At 36.9% G+C, this 14753-nt stretch overlaps 2 long non-coding RNA genes across 2 annotated transcripts; both read left to right on the top strand.

Annotated features, from left to right (window-relative positions):
- Positions 1-310: 310 nt before the first annotated feature.
- On the top strand, positions 311-3659 carry LOC116436491. Its single transcript, XR_004237026.1, has 3 exons — positions 311-1604; positions 1839-1948; positions 3516-3659. It is a non-coding gene; the product is annotated as an uncharacterized LOC116436491 (long non-coding RNA).
- A 187-nt stretch (positions 3660-3846) lies between these two features.
- Positions 3847-14195, top strand: LOC116439832. Its single transcript, XR_004238314.1, has 4 exons — positions 3847-3938; positions 4583-4593; positions 5305-5386; positions 6840-14195. It is a non-coding gene; the product is annotated as an uncharacterized LOC116439832 (long non-coding RNA).
- The last annotated feature ends 558 nt before the right edge of the window (positions 14196-14753 follow it).

Here is a 14753-nt window from a genome sequence, read left to right as displayed (position 1 = left end):
TTGGTAAATCTATCTGTGTAAGCCTATCTATTTTTTTTTCAGTAAATTCACTGGGAGCTTCCTCACTGGCTGCTGAGGTAAAACACGTTGACTGAATTTGAATATCTTGTCCTAAAACTTACTAGTACACCTTAATTGTTTATACAAATCCTGATAATATTACAATTAGGATTTCAGGGTGCTTTTTGGGTTTTGGTATTTAAGATGGTTGCATTCTGGACAATCTTCTGAGATTGGCAACTTAGTGTTTGTTTGTTTGTTTATTTATTTATGCTATTGAGAAACTAACAAAAATCACATACATTTATTTAAAACTTAACATAGCTATTCAACATAAGCAAATGTCTTTCTCAATGTAGTTGTTTGATCTTATACAAATTTCTCCTTCTGTTTATGTGATAAAATATTAAACCTGATTGCATTTGAGGATGAATTTCTACAGTATAGTAATTGGGTTGTTTATAAACATTTAGAGTTCCTAAGTGTAACATTATCCTCTATAATAATTTGTTGATTGAGCTGGCAGAAGACAATGGGTTTTGATTAGATGGTGCTGTCTCATTAATATGTATGGTTCTCTTTCACCACTTTGTTTCCATTTATTCCTGTACTTTCAGGGTGGAGGGACAATTTATTTTTCCTTATTATTGGTTCTGCATGATTTTACATAATTGCAGTCATTCTTAGATTTCTTCTAATGTTCTGAGCTCCTGATTACCAATCACCTCTTTACTCCTGTCAGAGTGATCAACAGTCACCTGAAATAAACAACTAACAACTTAATTAAACATATTTTAGATATGACACTGGAAGAATCTAGATAACTTGTAAACAATAAAGAACACTAAACCAAATTCCAGGCCTCAGCTTCTCAACAGGGCGAGTTTAAATTTAAATTTGGGCTTTGCTGCCACAAGCAGGTAGAGACAGACTTCTCATAAGAAATAGACCACATGGAATAGTAAGGCAGAGCAGGAAAATATGGGCTTGCTCTAACCAGTTAGATGAAGAGAGAACACAGATGGGTAGCTAACTTTAGTGGAGGTAGCTGTTCTGACTCCATCAGTGGTGGTTTCTTCAGACACATCACATCACCCTCAGCAACAGACCTTTAAAATTATTTAATTTCAGCTAGCAGTTTGGGCATGAAATAAAAACAACAACAAACCTAGCAATAACACTAGTAAAATAGTTTAAAAATCTTTTCAGCCTCCAGGCAGCTACAACTATTTGTTTATTTATTTATTTTAGGACAGGCATGAGAGGAGTCTAGGGTTAAGAATATTCTCTGGCTATGGCTTGTTCAAGTATTGGGGGAACAGTACTGCAATACTTGTGTTAGAGCCAATACAATTTGATTTCATATGGAGCACCAGAAAGTTTCACTCTGTGGAGATTGTTCTGATGATGTGAGGAGAAATTTGGGGATGAAGACTATCTGATCTGCATTTTTTGGATTTTTCCACTTGTTGTCTGCCCTAGCTTCAAACTAGTTAGTATTTGGGGACTGCTTGTTTCTTGCTTTTCAGTTCTGCAGGGAACAAGACAGCTGAACGCTGGTCTTGGCTGGATGGAGCAACTAAGCAATGAAAAGCAATTTGAAGGTAAGTGTGTAAGAGTCATCACCATAATTATAAGCTGATTGATGGTGTGAAACCTATTTCTTACTGCAAAACAATAATCCTGACACTTTTCCATTTCCTATCTTTCTTAGGGACCCTTCTGCAAAGCAGGAATGACTTTTCTTGAAATGTCTCAGTAAAGTCTATTATAGTGACCAGGATATTGAGAAGGTCCTTTGGGTAGCACAGTGACAGAGAAGATTTTTTTTTTTGCAGGGACCTAAGATGTGCAAGTCAGTTGAGTTTACTCTAAAAAAGCTCTTAAAAAAACCTCCACATCAGAATAAGCTTGAAGTAAAAAAATTCCCATGATCCAGAGTCCTATGGTATGTACTGTAGCAGACAATGCTGGGCTTTGCTGAAGTACTAAAAAGATATATTTAGAGAGTTTTTTCTGTTCCAGTGTAACCCCCTCTGAAAAAAAATAAAAGAAAACAAAATCAAGCAACAGCATTGGTTGCTCCTGCTGGTCTGAGTTAAATTAATTTAATAATTTCACAAAAACCAAACACTTGCTTTACCTTTCGAGGTGTTGCCCTGACTCATAGACTGACACTCCATCTTTGCCCAGATAAACTATTTGAATCCTGTGAATTACTATGAACTATAGACAACTTTTAATTTCCCTTCTGGCAGAAATAAATATATAACCTGCTCTGACTGTACTACTATTTGTCTTAAATGAAGGTTTGCATGGATCTTCTTTTTCTGTCTTACACTGGCTGCACCCACATGAAAAATAGTGCTCAATATATGCAGGATGTGGGAGGTAATTTTCTGGGGATTTTAATGGAGCAGAAAAATTCCAAGTTTTCGGAGGATGCTATGGGATGTTTCTTCTGGATAAGACATGAGAGGAAAGGAAGAGATTTCAAACTGATTGATTTTGGGGAGTACCATGGGCTGTGTTCTCTATTATGCCTGAGCATGCCATTCATCCATAAATCTGTCCAAACCTTATTGAACTCCAGGGCAATGCATAACCTCCTGCATTCCCAAGCCATGCAGCACAAACTCCTATGAGAAACAATGAGATTGGTTCTGCAGCAGAAAAACAGTAAATGTATAACTTTCCTCTGTGAAGAAGGAAAGTATCTACTTTAACTTGTAAATAGCTGCTTGTGGATTTGAATTAAAACAGTAATACAAATGACAGAGTGGAAAAGAATTTGGCTATTTGAACCAATTAACTGCACCATGTTTATAGTAAAAAATCACTGATCATCAGACACAGAAAATGGGTAGAAGCAGAGTCAGTAGCAACCCCTTTTTCAACAGAGGTTGTTGCTTTGCCCATGCTCCTCATGTTTCATGGAGGAACAGACCCCCTCCACTGCAACCTCTTATTGACAAAGAGGTTTACATGTAGCTCTGCTGTAGGAGATTCCATCTGCATTCTTTGTTTACTTTCATAGTATTTACTCGAAAATTGCATTTTTTAAATCTTAGATTACATAAAGGCACAGAGAATGAATGTTTAGCTAGAGAACTGTAATATACACGCATGTATGCTAGAAAATATTATATGGAACTAAAAAATGTAATTACATGCATCACTTAAGCTTTGCAGGATGTGTACTAGATACAGTTTTAAACTCTTCAGTCGTTATGGTCTTCATAATTCTGTGGCTTAACATGTACAGAGATTGCATCATTGCCTTCAATTTCAGGAACTTAACAGAATGCTTTGCTAGATGAGAGCAAAGTTTGTAAAGCTGAAGGTTGGAAACAGCTGCTATATTTGCCCATTTTCAGAAGACAAGCAAATTAAACTCTATAAAGCTAAAATAGCATTCAGTTTCTTGTTATATGTATATAGTAACAAATGTATTTTGTTAAACAGTTGTAAAGCTTCTTATGCTGCTACCTAAACACTGTTTATTATTCTTCCAGTATTGCATCCTTCTATCAATCAAAAATATATGCCTTTCTTAATGCCTCCTGCTCTGTCTGGTTGTGCTTAATAATTCTTCCAAGAAGTATTTTCAAACCAGCTTTATCATCAGACATGACACTAGAAAAATGAATTTGAAAGAGAAAAAGGTATTGAAAAAATACTGTGTCAAGGTATTAATTAATTAATTATTTTTAAAATTAATTCAACATTCTAATGACCATAAAGATCTTTTGTAGATGAGCATTTAAATAAAGCCATTCTGTTAATCTCTGAACTTTCTACTTAATTCCGCCTCATCTTTTTTTTTCCATTGATTTTTACAGTGTGCTGTATTTATAAAAAACAAATCATCATCATCAGCATCATCATCATCAGTATATTATTCTCCCAGTAGCTGAAATAGCTGAAGTAAAGAGCAGGTAATACATTTTCATTATATAAGAGTTAGAAGTCAAGAATTTGAAGAAAAGACAGATGCAGAACCCTCATGAAGCTTGTGCAAGTCCTATGGACTTCACCATGCTTTAAACCAGCTCAATATGTCCTTACTAGAAGAGTACTTATGCAGCTGCAGTTTGGAGTACATGAGTAATTTTATTGTATTCAGTGGCTTTATTCTCATTCTCAACTGATCTGAGAGGCTTATATCAAAATGAATTTTTCTCAATACACCAATGCAGTATATAGAAGTTATTCCAGGTCCAGTGGGACTCAGTCCTCATCTGGGATGAAAGAACATAACCCAAGTCTGTTTGTTTCACCTTGCTTTGTTATGTCTTGAGGCCTGTAGTAAAAGCATTGAGGACAGACATAATTTTCTTTCCAAATGTCTACGGCAACCTTGAACTTTTTAAAAAAGTTAATTTCCATTTTAGTGCTTCCTATAATTTTCATCTATCTATTTCAGAACTTTAAAACCCAGCAATAAACAGAAGGGTTCAAACCACAACTATTTGCTATTTCCTTCCCATTTATGTAGACTAATCTCCTTTTCTATTTTTTTTCCTCTCATCTGATATCTCCTCTGCAACTAATATTGCATCACAAAACTGACTGGGAGTAGCACTGATTGCAGTAAGTGAATCATTACTGTCCATCCATCCATTACTGTTACATCCCCAGGGCACTGACCATATCATTTTCCCTGCCCACTGTTTGCCATCCAGTTTAATGGCAATACATTAAAAGGCAATGGATGAATATAGTAATAGCTAATGATAACAGGTACAGGAATGACATGCTTTATGGGTAGAGGATAAATAAAAGAGAGAAAAGGGCTATCATACTTCTTTAAATGGATCTTGAACTTCCCAGACTTGGCTTTAAGGACACTTGCAGCTTTCAGCTAACTACATCAGGAGCACTGGCACTTTTTTTTTAGAAGAAGACATAAATTAGATCACTGAGTTAGATGCTTTAGAATGCACCCCATGATAATTGTATGGCATTATTCTAAAAAGCATTGATAGCAAGTGCATACAATGTCTTCTTTTTGATACTGAATATAGGACTGTTCAAACTTGATCATACCAAAGATTGGTTTGGCTCAGGTAGTTATACTAGCTGGTAAAGGAAATTAAAATAAGTGGGAACTTCCATCACATAATGAAAACTATCTGAACACCAAACAAAGCCACCCTTATAACCTAAAGATGTCACAAAATTAATTTTTATCATAAAATAACCCATTTCCAATTATCAAAAATCATTATTAAAGATAAATTGTTTTATTTTAGGGGTATTTTTCTATATATTCATATGTTTATGCACATTAATGATCTCTAGGTTTGGAGTTTGGTTTCCTCTATCTTTGAAAAAACAAAAGACTGCAAATCCCCATAAGTGAGAAGTATCTTCATTACAGCAGGTAAGTTGGTACTGACAACAAATGCTACCTTTTCACTGGTTAGCCTCTTTTTCAGTCCTGTAATGGATCTGTTGCGCAGCAGGGACTTCAACATATATTCCTACAGGACTTGTCTGAGGGTAATGGTGAAACAGTCCTACCTTCTGTTTTCTCTCTTCCAGTCAGTTGTTTAAGCATGTGAAGGTCTTCCATTTTGTCAGTCTTCATTTCTTTACCTAGAGGAAGTTTGAATGATGGCACCAAACTGAGTAGAACAATCAATACCTTAAAGAGCAAGCACTTCAGAGAAACCTTGAGAGACTGGAGAGGGGATGGATAGAATCCTCATGAAGTTTATTTGGGGGAAATGCAATGTCGTGCACCTGGGATGGAATAACCCCATGCCCCAGTACCACCTGGGAACCAGCTCTAGCCTCAGGGAAATGGTAGAGTTGGGGGGTTTGTAGTAAAGGACAGGGGTCCTGGAGGACAATAACTTGAAGATGGGTCATCAGTGTGCCCTGGGGCTGATGGCAGAGTAGGCTGCACTTGGAAGAACACAGCAGGAGGTTGAGGAAAGTGGTCTCTGCCCTGTGGGACTTGTGAGAGCACAAGTGGGTCACTGCATTCAATGCAGGGCTGCCCAGCACAAAGTAGATGTTGACAAAGTAGAATGAGTCCAGATGAGAGTTGCTGTGGTGGCTGGGGGCTGAAGAACAGGACTGAGAGGTGTGAATGAGAGAGAACATAAAGAAAACTGAGAGTCAGAGTGCTGGGTTTATTCAGTCTTAAGAAGGGCTGTGGGGGATCTAGTTGCCATGCACAGGTACCTAAAGGGTTGGCCACAGGGACTTCTGACAGATGTACACAGTGAAAAGCCAAGAAGTGGTGGACACAGGGCACAGCAAGGTAAATTCGCCCTGAATTTAAACAAAAATCCTAAGTTAGGGTGGTTAATCACTGGAAGAGGTTGCCCAGAGAGGCTGTGGATACTTCTCCTGGGAGATGTTAAAACTCAACTGGTCAGTGAGGAAGCAACCTGCTAGATGACTCAATGACTCCCAAAGATTTCTTGCAGCCTGAACTGAAACTTGCTTAGATTAAGTTGGAATTCACCTTTTTTTTTTTTTTTTGAGTAGATTTATTATCACATGTTTTTTAAAAGAATTATTTCTATGAATTCTATGCAAGTCTTCTGAAATAATGGGCTATATCCAGACTTACTAAAGTTTAGACAGAACAGTGATTTTAACTTCCAAACAAAAAATCCAGAATAGTTTTCCATATTAATCAACTAAGCTTGCACCAAAAGGTAGCTTAGATACCTTCACTTTCTATAATTGTGTCATTCAAGTTAATGCTATCTAAAATCTAAGTATCTGGTAACATTATTTCTATCGTGTAATAATTACAAAGTTTTTTGCTAATTACTTTGTCTTTGTAAAATCTTGATGATGACCTTTGGAATTTCCAGGGCATGAAGCTGCAGTTATGCAAACTGGACTTGCCATTAACACCTGTGCTGAATTATTTCCCACTGATTGAACAGGTGTTGGGCACTGTGTAACTCATCATTGATTTGGAATGGATGATTTTGCTTCAGGATACTTCTGGCAAGCTGAACCTCTCTAGCTGTTTCTTTATGTACATAAAAAAAAGGGAATGGACTTGAAACTACAGCCATCACTGGATAATGAGTTCTGGGGAAAAAACCCTGCCTTTCAATACTGACAATCAGTAGATAAAGAATTCCCTAATGAGAAGAGAGCTATCTCATTTTGCTATGACTCTCTTGAATGGTGTGAAAAGAAAGAATATTATTGTCAACGGACATACCAAGTCAGGAACTAACGCTGGATGATTTTGTCAGATACAAGTGCATAAGTTTGTAGCTTGCTCCAATTACTGTGTAGCAGACAACAGGTTCATTTGTAGCTTAGAGTTCGAATTCTTGATAACACTCATGATAAGTATCTTAAAAAAATAAAAAGCTAGCTCAATACTTGAAAAACAGTAGGTTCCAAGTCACTACATATGTTCAGTTAAGAGCATGGGTTTTGCTCCAAGAGAAACTGACAGCTCTGTTCCTTCAAGTACAGATTTGCAAAAAAATTTCTTTATCCTAATTATTATGTTGCTTATACAGAGATGGCAACTTATAATATGCTATTAATGATAATTATTAATAAAGGTGTTGTTTTCTTTGTCTTTAACAAAAATTGGTTTAGTCAACACTTTCTAAGAGGGATGGTCTTTCCTATTGAAAAAACTTTCTATTGAAACGACTTTTGAGAAGAATTAGATTCTCATCTGCCTGCCAGTCTGTCTGCTCTTGAGAAAATTTCAGTTAGTTTCTCTGAATATCTGAATATACAGTTTGGCTGAAAATATTTCTGTTCTAAAGAGATGTAGAGATGGGTCATGGAAACTTGAGTCTTGAGCCTTGCTATCCTATCCTCTGAAACCCTAATCTTTGGAGATTATTTCCCAGAAAGCATCTCTTGCAGGTGGTCTCATAATCGGGCTAGACATACACAATGGATGTTCTAGGTTAACTGGGGAGATTGAAGGACCTATAAAGATGTGAACAATGTTAATTGTAATTTCCTTAATATATAGTTGTCCCATTACAGAGAGGTTATATTTTGATAGTTTTATTGGAACCTTAAAATGAGGTTGGGGGTGGGGGTGCGGACCCCAACAGGGCTATTTTATCACAGTCTTCCAAGGAAAGATACCTCTTTTTACTTGTTTTATATTCTAATGTGTATTTTGTACATATAGCCACTCTTGTATTTGCATTATTGACATTCCTTGCTCCTTTGGAATTGGTTTATGTAAGCTGATTTGTGTCAGTCTTTACTGGTATACAGACCTTAAAGGGAGGGTAGAAGTACCTGAAAATGGAATTAAGATCTTGGAAAAGTATCTTGTGTACTTATATGAAAACAGTAGACAGAAAAATAAATAATAAATAAAATATATATGTTCTGTAGAATCGTGTGATATAAATCACATGATTTCACCTACATAAGTTACCTTTGAAAAATATAATTTATTCCGGTTGAGGGTTTTATGACGCTATATACCCTGAGAGACTCAGAACAGTGCTCTTTGTGGGAAGATAGTTCTCATTTGCTGTGTAAGCAGATGTTGCTGTGTAAGAGTCACCCAACCAAATCTTTGTTGTTGAAAAGGGAGGTTTATGATTCAAGTCTCACTGCATAACCAGGTGATAAGTCCTGTCCAAAAGTTAAATATGCGAACTTTTCACAGACACAGACCAGATGCTCCACAGAAGCTCATAAGTTAGAACAGAAATAACTGACCACAATATTATCGCTGCAGTAAATTCGCCCCCCAGACTTTAATTGCTTGTGACACTATAGCCCTCAAGCTCTGTCCTGCAGCTTTTTAAGTTTTAAATTTAAAGAAGGAAAGGTAAGAACGCAGCAGGCTGAAATTGTTACGTCTCTGTGCAAATGAACTATGTAATGTTAGAAAAGGCGCACTTCCATATGAGGGCACGTGAGGCTATCTTGTGAGTACTCTTGTCTGCAGAGTTTGCTCTGGAATTTTAATGTCCATGCTAAAGCTGTCTTCTGAAGATTTAAACTGAGATTGTTTTGTGGCTAAATTCCAAAGTCTTCTGACAGAAACTGTAGTAGCTGTAGTACAGAAATGAAAACATTCTTTCTTGCTTTTGCTAATGATCAAACAGAGCTAAATTGTGATTGTTAGCTAATGTGTCACTCCATGAAAACCACTGGGAGAAATTCTGTACAGATTTGCTGAGTGGATGGCAATTTGCCCTTTAATGCTCACAGTGTGTTAGCTTCTATACAGCGTGTGCGTTTTGTTGTCTTGTGTCTAGAGCAATATCGAGGTTGTTGTTTCCTTTTCAAAGCAGCTCCATATGAGTCAAAGAGAAGCTTACAAAAGAGGTGTAAAGTCTATTCAGAAGCGCAGTCTTTGTGTAGCAGCTAATTCCTACACAAACAAATATGAAGGATCAGCAGGTGCTTTATGCTACATTGTAGTGTTGTATGTTATGAAGCTCATGGAAGGAAGATGGGATTTAACCTTTTATACTCTCCTGCATTCCACATCTAAATTCATATATTTGTGATACCAAATGGAAAAATCTAGAGGAAACTTCTTATAAAGGATGTATATAAATATGCTTAGGAAAAAAAAAATTAAAATGGTTTGTCTCCACAGGACATGTTTACAATAACAGGCAACAAGGTAAGACCTTTTTTTTCCATGTTAAGGCTGATGGAAATTTGGTGCCAGCCTGCATGTCCTTCACCTGCTATCCCTGAGTAGATGTTGATTTTTCAATTTACAGGTCTGTTAAGAATTCATGACAAAGTTAAATTATACATGAGAGTGAAAATTTTCTCCTCCAGAGAGGAGAGTCTTAGTTGTGATATGGTTTTTATAGTTTTTAATTGCTAAATACTGTCAGAAAAAAAACATTTTTCCCCTGCCTATTCCTCTTTACCTTATATTTAAGTTTCTCCACACCAAATTGTTGTTTCAATATTAAACTAAATGTAGATTTAATATGGGAGGAAAAATATTGATGTCCTTTTGGAACTACTCGTTAGTTCTAGGGCGGGGAAACTGGAGAGATAAAAAACTGCCTTCTATCAGTGTTTATCACCCAGGGTTAATTGTGTAATTCAGTTTTACTATTCAGTTCATTAGAACTTTAAGGCCAAATTATTATCTTCACTTCTGCCTCCAAATTTCAGATTATTTCTACCCAAAATTAATAACATTTATTTTTCAGGTTAAAAACCTCACTAGTAAAGCATTGGCTCTTACTAAAATTTTATTTATAAAGTGGTTTTCACTTGAAGAAAGATGTAGATCTTTGACAATAGAAAATATTGTAACTTGGGTAAAACCCTTGACAGAAGACAGTACTTTATACTGCAATTATTTTATTCTATCATACCACACAGTGAATTTTGGGGCATTAACAAACTGTGAGAAGTAAATAGATTTGTTTAAATCTCAGTAAGTAAGCAAGTTAAAATATTTTCTATTGCTGAAGAGGAAGCACTGACCCCTGTATTGAGCAAATACATTTAATGGAAGCAATAATTGGCAGGTTGAATACAATTATTACAGTTCTGGATGGTTTTGGTTTCTTCCTGCTTTTGGTTTGTCGAGTCTTTTATCATAGGATGAATAACCTGGAATTCTCCAGAGTGGGCAAATCCTTCAGTAAACTTTTCATGGAAGATTCCGCAACATAAGTTCTAGCCTTGCCCTGGAAGAAGTTTCTGTATATAAAATTCTACTACTTTAGGAAGAAGTACTGGATCTGATGTGTCAGTGTCAATTCTGGTTAACTTATTGTAATTCAGAAATCCTCTGGGTATCTCATGTCCAGAACTGTAAGATAACTGAGTTTCTCTTGGTATCCTAAAAACATAGCTTGTGAAAAAAAAAATTATAGTGAGTATTGAGTGATAATATTCTTGAAAGGTCTATTACTGTCAAGGGAATCTAGAAAATTTTAGGCGTTCTAAATATGTTATTTTTAGCAAATTTACTCTACTGTACACACTCTTGCAATACCTAGGAGAACTGTATAATTATACAGCAGGTATATAAAATACATTTGACATTTGATTGTGAATGAATGTCAAATTACTGTGCTGAAAAACACAAAAACTGAGTGACTTGCATCTGCAAAAGCTAAAAAGGGATGGAAAATAGAATTACGTGAAGACAATAAAAGGTGTTTAATTCCTCCCTTTGCCTTGTCACTGTTTGAGTAGCAGTTACATGGCAGATAACATGTGCAGTGTAGCAAGAACACTGAAGAAAGCAATTACTGGTTTACTGCCTTCCTAGATGAAGTGCATGATTTATATTTGTTGGCAAAATATATATACATGTTTAGTAGCTTGGGGCAAAGAAGAACACCTTGTGCTGTGAAGTTTCTCCTTCCTCTTGGAGTAAGAGAATGATGGTGGTAGATAATTAAATTCCTTCAATGAAGTACCAGACTTCAGAAACCCCTTATAAACTTAGATTAATACAATTGCTTGACCTATGTAGAGAAATCATAGAATCATAGAATGGTTGGTTTGGAAGGGGCCTTTAAATGCCATCTAGTCCAACCCCCTTGCTATGAGTAGGGACATCTTCAACTACATCAGGTTTCTCAGAGCCCCATCCACTCTGACCTTGGAGGTTTCTAGGGATGAGTAATTCATCACCTTTACCCCCTGTCTTATTGCAACAAGCCCTGCTACAAAGTCTGTCCCCATCTTTCCCACCAACTATCCCGCCAACTTCAGTGAGAATTTCACATGGCAAATCAGGACAACTCTGGCAAATATTTCACAAGAAAGAATAGACAATGCCAAGTCTAGGGAGAAAGAGAGTCCTACGGGGAAAAGCAGAGTGATAAAGGAATTTATAGGCAGTCATAGGAATGAGATGGTGAAGCAAGCATATTTGTATGAAGTGGAGAATAGCTGATGCTGAACTTTCGTATTGTGCCTTCAGCACCTGTTTGATACCGAGTTTTACCTCCAGTCAACTGTGCCAGTGTAGTTAAAAAAAAAAAAATCAGCATCAGCAGGAGATATTCCTCTCAGCAATCTTAATGATGGAAGGGACACAATTTCTGTTGGTTGTAGTTGTAAGTACCTGGGTTCTCAAGACGATCTCTATATTTCTATTATTATGTTTTATTTTGAGTATTTTTAAGCTATGGGAGAAAAGGTCCTAAGAGCTCTGTGAACCAATGTTTTTAGGTAAACTATTGTAGAGATAGAGGACTTGTAACTTAATTTCTGTACTTGCTAAAAGACAAAAAATTTGGGCTGTTGTATGCTAAAAAAGGTGGTTTATGGAAGGTCATCACATACATGGATTTATTTTACAATAGCTTTATCCTAGCTGAAAGGATTTCAGCTATTCTAGTGCATACATCTACATGTATGTAAAAATGTCTTATCTGACATAGGTTTCATTTTTGCAGTCTCTTTTGTGTATGTGTGTGTTGTGTATGTGTATGTTGTGTTGAAATTATGTGTTTATTTTTTATTGTGGGCATAAATTAAAAATGTTTGGACCATCAAGGGTTAAGTTGTGAAAGCCTTCTAAAGCTGAAAAGAAAAAAAAAGTGCCAGCGTTTGTGAAAGAATTCAGATCTGTCCTTCTCTTGTCATTTGCAAAATGTTTTCTTGCTTAAGAACTTGAATGAAAGCAGTGACAAATTCTTAATTGGAGCACACAGATGCTGTTTGTGTATGTTATTTTCTTTCTGTCCACAAAAGTCATCAAATGCAAAACCAATTTGCATGCAGACTTTTTCATATGTGCCTGTATAAAGATGTGCATATGCAAAATGAGTGCTGATAAATGAATGCTCTAGAACCCAGTTAATGTAGAATTTTCCATTTAAAAAAGTTTTGGTGGCTTTTATCAGGAAAAAAACGCTTAAAGCTGAGTCATACAGTTACCTCTCAAGAAAGAAATATTTAGCAGAAATATCATTTAACTTCCTAGAAGGGAAGCTCTATCATAATTCCAGTTTAAAAGCTGAGAGCTACAACTCAGCTTAACGCCAGGAAGTCAGCCCCAGCAGAGACGGTGTTTACCGAAAATTCACGGCTGGACATGTTCAGTAATAAAGAACCCCTAAAAGGTTCAGGGCACAGTCCCCGCGCTCTGGACCACTGGAGAGCAGGACACGCTTTTGGCCGCTGTTGATTTAGCATTGCACGGGGCTACCTTGGTGCGGGGCTGCGGTGAATCAGGCTCGAAACGCTTGGCATTAATAAAGCTGTCATGTACTCTCTGCAGGTGACATAAAACCTTAGAAGATGCTTGGCCAATGGCAGGTTGCTCTCCCGCGGCAGACACGCAGGGTCTCATCGGCAGTCAGCCTGCGTGCCGGAGCAGGGCTCCTGTCTGCCCGCCCGCACTGCGGGCACCGCTCCGCCCGGGATGCTCCCGCCTGGACAGCCTCTCTCCCCCGACACGCCGGACTCAGCTTTATGGTACAGGCAGGATTTATTGATGAATGAGGGAGGAATTTCACCTGGGTTTTATGAACTGGAAAAGCTGGAGGCAGAGCTCGGTTACACAGTGTTGCATAAGGTGGTGCAGGGGTCTAATATCTGTCACAATCAAAGGCTAATGCAAATTCAGTGGGCACAGTAACATCAGCACTAATAATCAATGTTAAATTAAGATGTATTATCTAGGTAGCATGCATAAAGAAAAGGGGAGTCCTGAAATGTCACAGTCATTTTAATTAGAGCAGTGTTGAAGCTGGGGAGGGAGGCTTGTCGCTGTAAGGAAACTGTGGTAAAATCCTGGTCAGTTTTTTCTGGAAAACACACTGTTAATTACACTGACATGCTGGAATGGGACTGTATAGTTACTCTCCTTGATGAAATGAGCTCTGTGTTTCTTATGAGACAAGATTTGAAATAAAGTACATAAATAGAGTGGTAAAAACTACTTTAATATTTCCTGTCTTCCCTCACCCATGTATTTCCCTTGTAGTTATTTTCAATCTACAAATTAATTAAAAGTGCAGCAGGCACAGTATGTCTCTGATAGTTGTTTCTCTCCCACACGCTGCACTTGTTTAGAACATAAAGGTTGTAGAAGTGAGTAAGAGCATTTAATATAAAAATGCTTGAATGCATATGTGTGAGGATTACTGCACACCAGAAAGGGCAGTTGTGCCCTGTGCAATATTAAACACCATCATTGTTAACTCAGGGCTGGAGGGTGCAATTTTTAAATATAGTTTTTATGTATTGCAAACTATTTATCCATACACATATACATATATTACATACATACACATATATTAGTTTATTCTTGGCCTGCTTTTTCTTCTATTTTCAATATCACAATATAGCAAGGTATGGATTATGGAGTATCACAGATCATCCTCGTTGTGCATAATATGTTCTCCATGCTAAATTAGAAAACAGGAAGCAACAGAGGGCAGCTGGTACTTGCCCTTTATCTCCCAATAATCTGTTTTATCTAGCCTGTTCTTCAGTTCTAGTTGAAATGATGATTCAACTTTTTCTCCCCTGACAAATTATTCCATTGTCTAACCTTCTGGACATTTCTGCCTAATGCGTAGTTTTAATATTTAAGTTTTGAATTTCAGAACATTATTTCAGCGATAATGGTAAATGTGAAAGCCATCTCCTGTCAATTAACAACCGTCTGGGAGAGATGGAATTCAGAAATGAAGCAAAGTGCAGTACAACAGTGAATGATGAAGCGAAAAAACCCGTCAACTGAATGAAATGGGGTTTTTGAAAGTGCTGTCTGGGACAGAAAGGTGGTAACCTCTTCAACTTAAAAAAAAAAGTTTCTTCTA

This window comes from Corvus moneduloides, chromosome 2, assembly GCF_009650955.1.
Source record: "Corvus moneduloides isolate bCorMon1 chromosome 2, bCorMon1.pri, whole genome shotgun sequence".
NCBI classification, from domain to species: domain Eukaryota; kingdom Metazoa; phylum Chordata; class Aves; order Passeriformes; family Corvidae; genus Corvus; species Corvus moneduloides.
The sequence above is the reverse complement of the archived record's forward strand: the minus strand, read 5'-3'. Positions and strand labels throughout refer to the sequence as shown.